The sequence below is a fragment of the Crinia signifera genome, chromosome 6 (assembly GCF_055691185.1).
Source record: "Crinia signifera chromosome 6, ASM5569118v1, whole genome shotgun sequence".
Lineage (NCBI taxonomy): Eukaryota > Metazoa > Chordata > Amphibia > Anura > Myobatrachidae > Crinia > Crinia signifera.
In genome coordinates, this window is record NC_139222.1 from 201,993,563 (window position 1) to 202,008,036 (window position 14,474).

The following is a 14,474-nucleotide window of genomic DNA, read 5'->3' on the forward strand; positions in this document are numbered from 1 at the left end:
CCCACCCCCTTCCCGTGCAAATGGCACTGTGTACTCGAAAGAAGTTTTAAGTATTTAATGATACACCCCCACCTCTATCACTGGCGTCCGTCAAGGTCCACCGTCCGCTGAGGCCAGGTCTCCTGTTCGCATGCACCAAGTCTCCTGTTCGGCACCGCTGGTTCTTCCGTGCAGAGCTGGCCGGGTGTCACCTCACTCACCTGCCTCTTATCTCTGGCTGCCGCCCGGGTCTCCTGTTCACTGATGACGGGTCTCTTGTTCGGAGGCCACCTGCTACCAGGTACCAGCGCGCGGGGGGAGAGAGCAGAGGAGTACAGGACTGCAGCAGCATCACTTGCGGTAGAGGAAGCGTGGGGCCATGGCGGCGCCGCTGGCAGGGAGAGCGCGGGGTCAGCATTTAAATAACTTCAACTCCATAGTTGCGCCACTGTGTGCAGGGATCATTTGCGGAGGGGAGTGGGGGGCGGGCGGGCCGGCGGCGCCATTCGACCAATCGCCGCCCGGAGCATGAGCTCCGGTGGCTCCGCCCTCCCTACACCTCTGCTCCAGTGCACACACTGGTATAGTAGCTGCATCCTCTCTCTGTCTTTACTGCATTCCAGTGTCAAGAGACAGGCAAGAGAGAGATGGACTGTTTGTGGAGCTTGGGAGCATATTTGTTTTAAGGTACCCCCTCCACTTACCACTGTCCTTATTGGGTTCTCCTGTAATTAGTACCGGCATAGGTGGTAGCAGGCGTGCTGGTGGCAGGTTGGGAAGCTCGGGCATATGTTTGTTTAACCCTCCCGCACCCCACGCGCACGTCTGTCTTACCGCATTCCATCCAATCAAGCTGGCGGGCGGCTGGCTAGTTGCGGTGAGGTTCGCGATGTGTGGAAGGCTCTGAATCCCAGCGGCATCATGTCTATGGGGAGGAGTTTGCTACAGTCTCCCCGAACCTCCCTTCCACCAATGAGAAGAAGGGAAGGGGGTTCATCTTTAGCAGACGCTCAGTGCAATGCATGCACTAAGCGACCGTGTGGAGCAGCGCTGTGAATCTGAACTAATGGTTGTCAGATTCACAGCTTTAGATGAGAAATACACTGTGCTTCCCCAGACCCAGTGCTCGAAGTGGCGGTATGCCATACAGTTGTATACCGCCCTACTTCGAGCACTGAATCTGACTCAGTCTTGCCTACTCTCCCAAGTTCCTGCGAGAGAGACACAATTTTTTGGGTAGTCTCCCGCAGCCTTGAAAGAGTGGGCACCTCTCCTGCATCCTTCCCACTTCCTAGAGAAGTGGGCAGAATCGGCAGAACATTACAGTGAAACCAATGTCCCTGCAGTTGGGGCAGTGCCTAATGACATGATATGGTCCAATCAAAGTGGGTAGGGCCTAATGATATAATTAGCCTGCCGCTGACAATTATCTGCTTCTCCTCTCCGAGCATTGCTCTTATGGGGCCTACACATGTAGCAATTTTTGCATATTTTCTAAGCAATCTGACTAGATTCGACTAGATATCTTAGAAATTAAGCATAAATTGCTGTGTGTGTGTAAGGTCCATAACGATAGCAATGCGCAGCCCCGCATTTCGCTATCACTGGGCTGGATATCTCAAGTATGCTTGTAATATCTAGTCATCACTGACAGATTGCTCAGCACACATTGTTGGTTCAGTGCTGTGTGCTGAGCAATCTTTGCTGAGCAATCTGAGCAATGCTAGATTGCTCAGCACAAAGCTCCGATGGCCCTGTGTGTAGTCCCAATTACAGGATATTGTCAGCGTAGACAAGTATGATCTGGCTGAGTTTTTGGCAAACACTAAGCTAATTTTCATAGTATACAAATTCTAAATATAATAAATCAAACACAGGATCAGCTTCTCTAGTTCAAATATCCCTGAGAAAAAAAATCTAATGTGCAGAATTTATGCATTTACTCACTTAGCTCATACTCATTTTATGCAAATGTGTTATTTTTCACGAAAAACAATTACTGTATATCTAAGAAAAAATAGACATTTTACTTTATAATATGTGTGGATAAAAAAAGGCACAGAACACCAACATCAAAACCTCATCCCAACTGTGAAGTATAGTGGAGGCATCATGGTTTGGGGTTGCTTTGCTGCCTCAGGGCCTGGACAGATTGCTATCATCGACAGAAAACTGAATTCCCGAGATTATCAAGACATTTTGCAGGAATTTAAGTCCATCTGTTCACCAGTTGAAGCTCAACAGAAGATGTGTGGTGCAACAGGACAACGACCCAAAGCACAGAAGTAAATCAACAACAGAATGGCTTCAACAGAAGAAAATATGCCTTCTGGAATGGGCCAGTCAGAGTCCTGACCTCAACTCAATTAAGATGCTGTGGTATGACCTTAAGAGAGCATTTCACAACAGACATCCCAAGAATATTGCTGAACTGAAACAGTTTTGTAAAGAGGAATGGTCCAAAATTCCTCCTGACCATTGTGCAGGTCTGATATGCAACTATAGGAAATGTTTGGTTGAGGTTATTGCTGCCAAAGGAGGGTCAACCTCCCATAAAACCCAGGAAAAGCAATTACATGCCATACTTTGTCCACCCTGCACTGTGAAAGTTTACATGATGTGTTCAATAAAAACATGAGAACATAATTGTTTGTGTGGTATTAGTTTAAGCAGACTGTTTGTCTATTGTTGTGACTTAGATGAAGATCAGAAAACGTTTGATGACCAATTTATGCAGAATTCCAGGTAATGCCAAATGATTCACATACTTTTTTTTGCATCTGTATGCTAAACCATGCACACAAAGACCAGGGACAGAGTAGCAATGGGGCAGATGGAGCTTTAGCTATGGGTTTTCCATCAAAATAGGCCCAATGGGTCCGCTGCAGTCTGCCACCCATGCAGCATAAAGTAACTAGCTAGAATCAAGAAATCTCACTGAGAGGTCTGTGTCTGACTTGGGAAATACCCCATTGCAGTCATCTTGTTGGGACATTGGTGAGTGGCCTAATGGGACCCAATGATGTGGCTCTACCAAGAACAAGCACGGCATTGTGGTAGCTGTGGGCTTCCACCAATCTCTTCTGTGAGCCGTGTGCATGTACATGGCATCCGTTTACCTTTACTGGCATCACTGCTAAGCCTACATAGAAGGCAGAGTAGCAACCCAGGCAGCCTATCCTCTGAACCTCTTCACCCCCAATGGGGCACTACGGTTGGGAGGTATGGGCTCTTCCCATGGTGAGGCATTTTGTGGAGCACTGACATACACTAGCAAGCCTGCGTTACTGCATGATTGACCATGTTTCCAAAGCCGAAAGAGGCGAGGTCTGTAATCACTTATTACTTAAAAGAGATGCACAATGAATAGTCAAATTGGATGTTATAGCACCCAGGGGGCTAAACGAGCATTGAGTGCTTGTGGCATTTTAGATCATTATTGAAGTCCATTTGATTATTAAGTCGGGTTTGTACATATTAGAATGTTATAGTTTAACCTATGTGTAGATGTGATCATGTTCTTTTAGAATACTTAATAACAATACTAGGTACTGTAGGCTGTTCACTTTTTTGTTTTCTTCCTTCGCAGTTTTATTTATTATGTATCTATGGTGATGGGGCACACTGATGACGTAAGTTCTGAGCGGCCGTGGCTGCACTGGCACCCTCAGGTTCCATAAGATCTTAGTACATGGGTGAAGTCATTTAAAGTAAGAAGTTTGTATGAACTGTTTATCCTGACGATGGTGTAATTAAAGCGCCGAAACGTTGATGCAGTAATACACAGCATGGTCATGGTTTATTTTTCAATACCTGAGTGCCGCCCCTCCGAATTCTATGTTATGCTGTCTCAAGCAGGGAAGGCACCAGTGAATGTTACTGCATTATTGGGAGTGCTGGTCCACGGGAAATATATATATATATATATATATATATATATATATATATATATGAGAGAGAGAGACAGAGGCAGCACTCCAACAGACTTTGTAGTACTCTTTAAAAGTCCTTTATTACGGTCCTACACCGTTATGAGTCCATACAACCCGTCATCAGGGACACAATGTCCTTGATGACGGGTTGTATTGACTCGTAACAGCGTAGGACCATAGTAAAGGACTTTTAAAGAATACTACAAAGTCTGTTGGAGTGCTGCCTCTGTCTCTCTCCTGTATTTTGAGCTTGTCTCTCTGGAAGGCACCGCAGCAAGGACCACCTCAAGAAGTAGAGTGCCGGGTATATCTGTATCTATCTATCTATCTATATATCTATATATCTATACATATATCTATATATATATATATATATATACTGTATATATATATATATATATACAGACGGCGCCGGCCTTATGCTTGCTGGCGATGCGCCAGCAACACGGCGCGCCATCTGACTGAGACGCGCGTGCGTCCCCCACGCACGCGCGTCTCAGTATCCGGGCGGCCGGCCGGCGAGGCGGACGCAATACTGTCCGCCTCCCGCTCGAGGGGGGCTGGGGGGACCCGAGGAGGCTGTGGGGGGGTGCGGGCGCCCGGTGTGGGCACCGGGCGACCGTCGGAAGGGGACGGCAGCACCATCGGAAGGGGACGCGCGCGCGGCCCCTTCCGACACACAGATGGCGCGGGAGCAGGGAATGGCGATGGCGTCGCCATCGCCATCCCCTGCAAAGATGAGCCCGGCCCCATCTGTATATATATACAATATTCTGTGGGAAACGCACACTTTCCAATGTAATTCAGGCAGGGGCTCAAGGTCTGAACAAATAGATATAGTAAGCCAGCCAGAGAGACCCTCAGTCTCCTGGAACGACAGGACCAGCACACCCTTATATTAGATGCAAAACGTGTAATTATTGAAGCATCGTGTCAATCATCATCAAAGGGATAAAAATTCATCCTACTTAGCAGTGACTGGCCAAGGACTGAAGACAGCAGCATACAATCATGCGCAAGTGGCACTTGCGCATGATTGTATGCTGCTGTCTTCAGTCCTTGGCCAGTCACTGCTAAGTATGATGAATTTGTATCCCTTTGATGATGATTGACACGATGCTTCAATAAATACACGTTTTGCATCTAATATAAGGGTGTGCTGGTCCTGTCGTTCCAGGAGACTGAGGGTCTCTCTGGCTGGCTTACTATATATATATATATATATATATATATATATATATATATATATATATATATATATATATATATATATATATATATATATATATATATATATATATATATAGTGTCTGTGAGTTTCTGAAACACTGCCATCTGCTGGCAGCGAGTGAAACTACATCTCTTTCTCAGACCTGCACAAACACAAAAGGTAGCGGACTAGCTTTCAAGGCTTTTGCTTCGAGCGGGCTTACTAGTATTACATATATGCTGTATTCACACACACACACACACACACACACACACACACACACTCTAGAAGCATACTATTGCTATTTATTTGCTATTTACAGCAAACATTTTTCAAACCATTTCTGCCAATGTGTGTTGCAAATATGAGTCAAGGAATGTTCACTATTCTCTCCTGAATGATAGGTTCATTGTTCAGACCAGTAAACCAAAGTAAAAGGTTAGAAGGAGAACCACTCAAAGATGCTATGAAAGCACTTTTAAAACCTAAAAATGCAGTATTTCATTACAGACCTTGTAATGTTCCCAAGCTAAGCTATCACTGTGACTGCAGATGACCACTCACCATTGTCATACTACTAATAGACCATTCATTTCAGAACCTTTAACTTCTCTAATGGCTTGGGTATGTTGCAACCAAGTACCTCTGCTGATGGATCGCCCTTTTAGAACCTTTAGGTTATATTGCTCCATAAAGGAATATAAGGCCATCTATTAAGGGACATTATAGATTAACTCACTAACTCACTAGTTTGGGACTAGTCAGAATGACTTTATTGTGGCTAAGCTCAATATCTATTCATCTTGTATACAAGCACCATTGACCATGCCTTCCCAACTTCTCCCAAAATTGATGCCAGTTTGGCCCATGCAGAGATGCGGCAGCAGGGTAACTGCAAAGTACATGATTTCGCATTTTTACTAACAGCTATAGAAATAATTGGAAAGAAGTTTGGTTCATTAGGGCTAGAGTAAAAAGGCCGACAGTGTTTTAGTCCACCCCAAAAGGTCGGCAGGGAAAAAGGTTGACACAAGCAAAAATGTTGTCATGAAATTGCTTGACAAATTAATTGGTCATCATGAGTTTTATTAGTTTTTTATGGGCTTCTTTTTTTCTCTTGTAGTACACGGACCTCAAAATAGTGTATTGCATCCCCTTGCTCAAGTACCGCTGCGTTCTGCACTCTTTACCAATGCCATTCATAGATAATAAATAAAAATGGAAAATAAAAATTGTGAAAAACTCAGGTCAATGATATGCTGTGTTGGCCCTTTTACTACCATGTTGACCGAATGATGTAAACCAATAGCGGTTGACCTAGTGTCAACCTTAAATCTGGATATCTTGATTTCATCTGAAAGATGCTGTCAGATAAGTATTTCCTCAGTGAAGTGAAGTCCATACACCTGCTGCCTGATTATGTTCACATGGGAGTCAAACACAAAAGAGCAAGTAAGCGTGCACCCACCTGGGCAAACCGTTTCTCTAACGCTGGGGCAAATTTCAAATGTGCAAAACGATTCACTACTGCCACGTGTTACATTTGACCCACTTTCAGTGCACATGGATATAAAAATGTACATTGCGATCGGGTCTGAATAACCCCTCTATATAGTGGATGTAGCTGCTGAAGATATATTTTGGGAAACCTGTCATAGCCCAATATTCTAAAGAGATTTGAAGATAAATATTCTTCAAATAATACAAAGTTATTTATAATATGTTCTTTGTCATTTTCATAGAATTTTTATTGCTAAAATTCTGTAGTATGCTGGTCTATGAAAGGTGAGGTCCTGCTTTCCCTACGTCACATTACCATATGTCACTGATCACTGCTGCTTGACAACGGATCCCTGATCACCGCTGTTTCCAAGTAAGCAGCAGTGATGACAGTGCCACATCTGAATAAGGCCCTCTTTCCCATTGTATAATACTATATAAATCACATAAGAATAAAAACCTACAATGAAGATTAAAAAATACATTTAGTTATTTATTTATACATAGCAGAGTGTTTTATGCTAAACTATTGAACGGAACCATAACCAATTTGTGAAACTTCATCAATGTGATACTGTCCAATCTGTTTCCATTAAGTGCCATGGCACATTACCGTAATGGCATCATCCTACCCCAGGTTTCCTGTTAATACTTGCTACATCTGTACTATTAATGGGGTGAATGTTTAGTGGGAAGCTGGAAAAAATGTTGCCCTTCAGATAGTGTAGAAAAACACATAAAAAGTTGTTCCATGTCCCTTTAAGGTGCCCATACACTAGAACGACTTCTACAAAAGGAGAAGTAACCCGCAATCCTCCTTGAACCTCCCGGGCAGCATGATTGCATATGATACCAAGTGTTCAGTCCTTTTGCATATGAGGTGAGAAATTGCTATGGGCAACCAATCAGATACCATCTATTATCTTCTTGAAGGTGTTAAATAATTAAGAAGTAGATTCTGATTGGTTGCCCATAGCCACACCTCATGTGTAATAGAACTCCCATCTTAGTAAATTCTCCCCAATGTATCATATACAATCCCAGCCAAGCCTGCCAAAAGGCTTGGCAATGCAATATATCTTAGGTGCAGCCAACGATCTTCAAGCTCCTATGCAATGCTCACGGCACTACAGATCACATCAGACCTGATGTCAAATGTTGACACTTTTTATCCAATATCTCACCGTAATCCAATGAAAATTGACCAAATTGCAGTGTATTTGTCCACTGTGTATGGGCACCTTAACTCTTATGATCGATTTTTTATTTTATTATTTATTTACAGTTACTTATATAACGCAGCAGATTCAGTACATTTGTTGACAACGATAAAAACAAACTGGGTAACAACAGACAGCCTTGGAGGTAAGAGGGCCCTGCTGCAAGCTTACAATCTATAGGGACATAGGAGGTAAACACAAGGACAGGCACCAGTAATAGCATAGCTTGTAGGTCCAGAAGGGAAGCTATATAATATATAAGTGCCTCAGAGGGTTATGTATGTGGTACTAAAATATGATAGAAAAGGTGAGTTTTCAGGAAACACTTAAAAGTTTGGAGGTTAGTGGAGAGTCTTATTGTGCGTGGAAGGGAATTCCATCGGGTGGGAGCAGCCCGATGAAAGTCCTGTAAAAGTGAGTGAGAGCTAATTATCAGAAGAGAGACGCAGAGTGGTCAAGATGGGAGATATTTTGAGATAATTAAAGAGATATATGCTGGTGCACTATGTTTAATAGCTTTCTATGCGAGTAGAAGTATTTTATATTGAATACGATAAAATACAGGCAACCAATGGAGGGACTGGCAGAGTGGATCAGCAGACAATAACCGTCTTGCTAGGAAGATCAGCCTGGCATCAGCATTTAGAATTTATTGCAGTGGCAAGAGCCTGTTCTTGGGAAGACCAATTAGGAGAATATTGCAATAGTCAATGCTGAATATAATGAGTGCATGGATAAGGGATTTAGTGGTGTCTTGTGTGAGATAGGGTCGTATTATGGATATGTTTTTTAGATGCATGTAACATGAGATGGAGACAGATTGAATGTGGGGAACAAAGGACAGTTCAGAGTCGACAATGACCCCTAGGCAATGAAGATGGTAACTGCTCTTGGCTGGTGGGAATATAAGTAATTCCATTTTGGAAATATTGAGTTTGAGTTGGCGAGAAGACATCCAAGATGAGATGGCAGAGTGGTATTCAGAGACTCAGGCCAAAACCACTGGAGAAAACTCTGGGGTTGATAGATAGATAGATTTGAGTATCATCCACATACAAGTGATACTGAAATCCAAAAAAGCAACCAGGCGATGCCGGGCAGCGCTCGCTCAGCCAGCTGACTGTGATTCTAATCACAGTGGGCTGGGCGCATGGCGGGGGCTGATTGGCTGGGCTATCTCTCTTAAGGGATTCAGCCCTGTTCAGCCCCGCCGGTGATATCGGTCCTAGTAGTGAGTTTGGCTCCCTGCTGTCCGGTCCTGTCCTGTTCCCTTTTGTCCTGTCTTTGTCTGTCCCGGTCCACTCAGTCTGGATCCTGTCAGGGTCCTGTCAAGTGCCTAGTCTTTCTGCAGTCTGGGTCCAGTCATCGTCCAGTCACTGTCCTGGTCGAGACACAGTCCAGTCTCTATCCTGTACAGCTGCCGTCTTGCTGCGGTCACCGTGTGGCCGGGGTGCAGCCGTTGTCCAGCTGCCGTCTTGCTGCGGTCACCGTGCAGCCGTCGTGCAGCCGTTGTCCAGTTGCCATCTTGCTGCAGTCACCGTGCAGCCATGGTGCAGCCGTTGTCCAGCTGCCATCTTGCTGCGGTCTGCATCCAGTCTCGGTCCGGTCACGTAAGTGCTCCAGTGGAGCCCGATTCCTTATCTTTTATTTCTGAGGGCAAGCTGCCCATCGTCCTTAGTTATTGTTATTTTCCTAGTCCAGCTCTCCGTGATTCGGAGAGGCTCGCAGTTGTGGGCTCACGTCTGTTTTGGGGTACCGTTATTGTAAGTGTACTATTTTGTGGTGGCATGTGTTTTCTTTGGTGGCACCCGTTATTCTTTGTTCCGGTGTCTGTGACTTGGTTACGCTCCCCGTCCTTGACCTGGTGCCGTTAGTTAGGGTGTTTCAGTCCAGGTAGGCCCTTTTAGTTAGACCCTCCTTTTGGTCCAGTCCCTGACGGTCGCATTGGGTTTGTCCTATCTTAAAACCTGGTTGCATCAGGGTTGGAGCGGGCTTAACTCGCTCCTTCAAAAGCGGCGACTAAAGGAGAAACCTAACACCTTGCAGCCTACGGTCACCAGTCCGAGACGGCCAACAGAGTTAGTGTAGGGCTTTGCCATGGCCGTTCTAAACAGCGGTCCCGGCTGAGGGCTCAGCCCACCACCAACATCCTCACGTTCCGGTCTCAGGACTCCAACGGTGGGTTCACAGCCAGATCCGTAACACACTGCATGTTTGAAGAGAGAAGGAAAAGTACCAGTAGCAAGAGAGAGATTGCAAATTCTAGTTAAGGTTGGGATAAGCACAGGAGATAGAGTTTTAATGACTTGAGCAGGTATAGGATCAAGAGAAGAGGTAGTTGAGTAGGAGGATAAGAAGAGTGTGGAAACTTCCTTTTCAGTTGTGGGTAGATAGTCTTATATCTGAAGAAATCACTCAGATTATGAGATTTACCCCATTGGTGGTCTATTTTATGTGACGGATTTTTATAGTTGTCTTGTTATTTTGGAGTGCCATGATTATCATCTAAGCCTGTGTGGGGTGTAATGGGAAGCTGGAGAAACTTAATCAAGGGCTGTTTCAAGATCCTGGTACAGATGAGAAACAGAAGTCAGGAGAGGTAAATGTAGAAATTGGTGAGAGCTGTTGTTGCAGAGAGGTGGAAAGTTGTGGAAAATTAATAGCATTAGTATTTCTGCGGGTTAGGGTAGGCTTGCATGATTTCAATGTCAGTGACCCTGGGATAACGGAGGCGAGTGAGAGGGTAATGAGATTATGAACAGAGAAAGGGAAGGGAGTGTTAGTAAAATCAGACACTGAGCACAGCCTGGGGAAAAAAAGGTCAAGGCAGTGGCCTTCCTCATGAGTAGAGGAATCTGACCACTGTGTAAGGCCAAGAGAGGAGGTTCGAGAGAGGAGCTTGGAAGCATGCGGAGATTGTGGACTGTCAATAGTGATATTGAAGTCACCCAGGATGATGGTGGAGATGTTAGAGTATAAGAAGTTGGGGAGCCAGGCAGATACATTTTCCAGAAATTGAGGTTTGGGAAACGCAGGTGGGCAATAGATAGCAGCAACATGCAGAGAAAGGGGAAAAAATCCCATACCTCTCAACATGACCCTCTCCAGGAGGAACACAATGCTTTGCTCCTGGACTTTCCTTTTAATGTATGATTACCATCACCTGTGTTGAACAGGTTAATTGATGAGAAATGTGTTTTAACAGAGGTGATGGTAATCATACATCAAGTGGAAAGTTAAGGAAGTCTCCCTCCTGGAGAGGGTCATGTTGGGAGGTATGAAATCCTAATAGAGTATACTTCAAATGATGTGAAAGTGAGTGAAGGAACTGGTGGTAGAACGGAGTAAGGGAAGGATTCTGACAGTAATATACCTACCCCACCTACTTTACAATTACCAGGCCTGGAGGTATGAGTAAAGTGGAAACCACCATGTGACAGTGCTGCAGGTGAAGCGGTGTCTGATTGTGTGAGCCAGTTTTCTGTTATAGCCAGCAGGTTGAAGTTGTGAGAGATGTAGATGTAGCGAATGGATGTTAACAGATAGTGCATTCAATAGGGCAAATTTAAGTTGCTTGGTGGGTGATGGGAGGCAGTTAAATCTGAGATAGACCTGTGGTTTGGGCCTGGGTTTGACGATATGACACCATCTAATAAGATAAGGAGAGATAGATATAGGTGGATGTTTGTGTTTTTTTTTATATTGGTGGTAAGATGTCGATGTGAAAGTACAAGCTGAGGCAATGTGCACAGATTAGTGAGTGTCAGGGAGGCTATAGGATGGATGAAGTTTGGTGAGAATTCCATGTAATAAAATGAGAGGTAGCAGTTTGGTGAGCATGATGTGATTGTGTTTATGTTAGAGACAGGGTTAAGTAGAATGGATAAGTTAAATAATGATATGTAATAAGTATTGTATTACCACCTAATACCACCTAATAAAAGGACATCAATTAGCCTATGTTAAATAAACACTAGGCCGAATATACTCCAATAAATGAATTAAAACCAAAAATAAGTCCATGCATTTAGGAGAAAACACTTTTTCTACAGTGTGTCTCTTCTGAATCTTCCAAGTCGTATCCGTAGACAGAATGCCTACAAGCATCACCTTGGAGAACAATAACAGTCTGGCAGAGAAAATACAGTGATTTGTGGTGTGCTCTGTAAATTAAGTTAACTGTCTCATCAGTACCTACAGTGTGTGTCAGAACATCAGCCAATATGATTTACAAAAAAGAAAAAGATGAATTTGTATCTTCAATGCAGTTGTGCCATCTAGTGTACAATACAAATATTGCACACAATTAAATTATTCATATGATACAGTATACAGTTTACCAGGCAAAGAATACACAATGTAAATACAGAGTGCCAAGTGACATTATAGAACAATTATTAAACCACACCTAATTATACTATAGATTTATTTCTTCCAAAATGGTCACAGTTAACATTTTCAACATAATTGTTTGCTCAATTTACACCCTTCTGATTTAAGTCAGTGGCATCTTATTTTTTATATAAAATTAGAAACAGTCTATATGGAGACCTGAAAAAGGATGATACAATATTGTACATTTGTTCTAATATCATACCATATACCATGAGTGGTCAAATCAATGTATACTGTACCAGGATGTAGCAATAAAATACCAGAACCTACCAAATCAGCAATGGATATCTATACCAGGTTGAACTAGATGGACGCAAGTCTTTTTTCAGCCTTACCTACTATGTAACTATGTAAATGTATACAAAGATGACCCCAAGTGCGCCTCCAATATTCAAGCATCTACTCTTTAAATAGTGGGCGATGAGAAAGGGGTAGAAATGAAGAAAACAAAGTGCACTATATGGATCCACCACCTTATTAGGTTTCACAGATAGTCATAATCAGACAAATATGGAAAATATGAACAACTGGTAACAATAAAACAGTAATTTTTTATTAAAACAAATCTTTAAATATCGTAATCCACATCTGCTTATTCAATTCAAGATGATACAAGGTAAGTCCAAACCATACGCATTTCATCTTAAAAAGACTTCATAAGGGGTTAAATGAACAGGTAATAAATCAAAAGTATGATACTCATATGTCCTTTCATACAGATTATTCGATATCCATTGATTGGCAGCAACGTGATGTGTCTCATTGGGGTTTTAGACTATATAAAATGTCAAATGCCTCACAGTAGTTTAGAGACGATAAACAGGTGAAAAGTCACCTGGGACTTCGGCGGTGAAAAAGTGGCTCAAGCCGACTTAAGGTGCCCATACACGGTACAATTGTTATGTGCGATAAGATGCACGCTCCCGTCACACATCTCATCACACAGCTCAAAAAGTATGTGCTGCACATACTTTTTGTACTAAATCTCATTGCATAGCAAAACCTATGCGATGCAATATTGTATACTATAATTGTGCTGTGTATGGGCACCTTTAGTGCCAAATGCAGGATCTGTCAAGGGAACTCCTCAAGCAGCACATGTAGCAAGATGTAGCAACGCTCATCTATCCTCTATTACCACGACTCGCTCCTTTTTGTCACGCCAAATTCCCACCTGTGGCTCGGAATCGCCAAGCTAGGATATTGCTGCTCAATGCATTTCTATGAGCCATGGGAGCAAATTAGATGCACGTGTATGGTGATGAGATTGCGCCAAATGACATGAGAGTCACGTGTGGCTACATCTGTATATTGTGCATATGGAGATTTCAAATGACAGCGAAACATTACATACATTTTTGGTGCATTTTTTTCTGACACCTTGTAAATATATTATTTATTTACAGTTTCTTACACAGCGCAGCTAACGGCGTTGCACTTTACAATTGGAAACAATAATAATACAGACTGGGTAGTAAAAACCAACATAGAGGTAGGAGGGCCCTGCTGGCAAGTTTACAATCTATAGGAATAATAGGAGGAATACATAATGTTAGGATTCCATAGCATGGCAATCCCACCAGATTACAAGACAGTACTGATGGGATGCAATTAGATATGAATGCTACTGAAGGTTATGTGGGTTCCAGAATATGATAGGCTTGCCTGAAGAGGTGAGATTTCAGGGAACACTAAAAGTTTGGAGGCTAGAGGAGAGTCTTATTGTGCGTGGAAGGGCATTCCATAGGGTGGGTGCTGCCAGACAAAAGTCCTGCAAGTGAAAATGGGAGCAAGTAGTGATTGTGGATGAGAGACACAGATCTTGTGCAGAGCGGAGAGGACAGGTGGGGATATATTTTGTGTTATGAGAAGAGATATCAGGTGGTGTAGCCAGAGTAATAGCTTTGCATGTAAGTACTGTATAAGTATTTTATATTGAATGTGGTAATATACAGGCAACCAATGGAGGGACTGACAGAGCGGATCAGCAGATGTTGAACGTCTAGCCAGGAAGATCAGCCTTCAGGGTTGTTTTTCCACGGAGTGTTGGAAGAGGTCTTGGAGGCAATGTGGTCATGCAGGGTGGCACAGTGGTGAGTCAGTCGTCACCTGTGTGTATGCCTTAATGCGTTTTTTGGCCTTTAAAATCGGCCGCTTCATCAGAAGGATCTATAAGGTGCGTATAAACCTCCCATGCAGCTAAGGTAAAATTAGTAAAACAAATGACATCAAACATTT